The sequence below is a fragment of the Aquarana catesbeiana genome, linkage group LG07 (assembly GCF_042186555.1).
Source record: "Aquarana catesbeiana isolate 2022-GZ linkage group LG07, ASM4218655v1, whole genome shotgun sequence".
In the NCBI taxonomy this organism is placed as follows: Eukaryota; Metazoa; Chordata; class Amphibia; order Anura; family Ranidae; genus Aquarana; species Aquarana catesbeiana.
In genome coordinates, this window is record NC_133330.1 from 129,013,802 (window position 1) to 129,015,995 (window position 2,194).

Consider the following 2,194-nt stretch of genomic DNA (forward strand, 5'->3'; position numbering starts at 1 on the left):
TAAAATATCGCCCTAAACGAATTCATTATAAATTTGATTCAATGGATGCAAGGACAAAATTGGCGGCATTAAGCCACAATCATAATGTAATACGTAAACCGGCTCTGACAAAAAAAAAGATGACAGTGGTGTTGAAGTTTAGTTGAACGAAAAAACTTGGAGTTCCCAAGAGGTAGAAAGAAGTGGATAGTGCGGAATGTATTTCAAAAAATGGACAATGAACATGCCATCCACATGCTTTGCAAGATGATTAGCATTGTTGAGGGAACACTAATCTCTTCTTGGAAACCCAAAAATCCAGAAATGCCTAAAAACATTGCTCCGGTAGAAAGGCCAGAAACCAGTACTGCTGTAAAGGAACATATGACACGTTTTCCAACACTGGACAAAAAATAAAGTGAATTATCATATGTCCATATAACATATTTTTATTTATAGTGTTGATAGAAAATATATTTAAAACCCAATAAAAATTACATTGCTGTTTTTATGCATGAGTTTATATTTTTTAAAGATTACGATATTATTGTATATTTTGATCATATTTTATTACATTAATAAAATTTTTTTTATAAATAATTTCTGAATCAGAATATTTTGTACTAAATAAAAATTTTTTAAGAATGTTTACTGACACTGCTAATATTAAAATGTAATGTAGTTGAACAAAAAAAAAATCAAAAAACATTATAATAAAATACTCATTTATTTAAAACAACAAATAAAATTGTCAACATAAAAACAAATATAACATAAAACCAAAAATTGGCATATAAATATGTTCATCAAACTTTAATGAAAAGCCATCTCTGAGGCATCGTAATCGTCGGAATAAAGAAAACCCACGTAAGAGCCGTTTGGATCTGGGAAAACCTCTCTAACTACTTTTACGGCACAGGATGGAATGACTCTTCTGTTGCCCTTCCCTAAAAACCCATATATCCAAGCTATGAATGCCCGGTAGGCCGTTTTCCTCAATCGCCTGAAAAAAAAATTTAAAAAATGTGCACTAAAAAATATGTAATTTTATTTACATTTTTTTTTCATTCATTAGAGTATCATTTATCAATTTACCTATTGTTGTTGGCATCCACGACAGGTAGATCATCCAAATGCATCGTCATGAACATCAGGCGAACATGTTCCTCTGTTGCAATTGAGAGATGAACATATTCGCATTTGTGATGCAGTTACTGCCCTCAGGGATACAGCATGGACCTCAGAAATTTCACGACAACAAACCGATTCGATTTGTGTTGCCATTGGTATGCAACTCTCACACAAACACCAGTCGGTATTGCCAATTCTGTCCTCGGGTGTCTCTTCCAATTGCGAAGTAATTGAATCTTCCCTTGTAATAGGCATAGTAGGATTTCTTGGAAAAGCTCGGTCGTGTTCAGGGGCCGGATACCTGGCCAAAAGTTGTCCAATTCAACATATTTCTCTAATAAAAAAAAATTTTGGATTCACAAAAATTAAAAAATATTAACGTTACTATTTTGGAATTTTTATTTTGATATTAAAAAAAAAAAAAAAGATACCAATAATTATTTTTTAATTTTAGCACAAGATTAAAAATATTCACCAAAAAAAATGAGAAGACTATACTTTTAACAATAATGCAATGCAAACACAAACAAAAATTAAAAATACTACAACATAAAGAGTTATCCCTTGTTATGTACATTGATTTTTTTGTGTCTATGTGTGTGTTTATATATCCAAAATATTTATATATATATATATAAATATATATATAGATATAGATCTATATATATATATCTTTATCTATATCTATATATCTATCTATATCTATATATATATACATATCTATTTATATATAGATATATATATATATATATATATATATATATATATATATAGAGAGAGAGAGAGAGAGACAGAGAGAGAGAGAGAGAGAGAGGAGATATAAATATATATATATATATAAAGATATATATAGAGATAAATATATATAGAGAGAGAGAGAGAGAGAGAGAGAGAGAGATACACATACACATACTCACACATACACAAACAGAAAATAATATGTAAATGTTTGAACATCTGTAGTTATGTATAGAGAGTGAAAGATAAATGAGATGTGTGCATATGTATATAAATTAATTATATTACTTACTCTTTCCTCTTGTGTCAATGAACTATAACTCCTAGATACAGATCCAGTGGGTAC

At 29.4% G+C, this 2,194-nt stretch overlaps 1 long non-coding RNA gene across 1 annotated transcript; it reads right to left on the reverse strand.

Moving 5' to 3' along the window:
- Positions 1–687: 687 nt before the first annotated feature.
- Positions 688–1,158, reverse strand: LOC141102471 (uncharacterized). The gene is made up of 2 exons (XR_012235118.1): positions 1,075–1,158; positions 688–982 (listed from the first exon to the last, which is right to left on the reverse strand). It is a non-coding gene; the product is annotated as an uncharacterized lncRNA (long non-coding RNA).
- Positions 1,159–2,194: the final 1,036 nt, after the last annotated feature.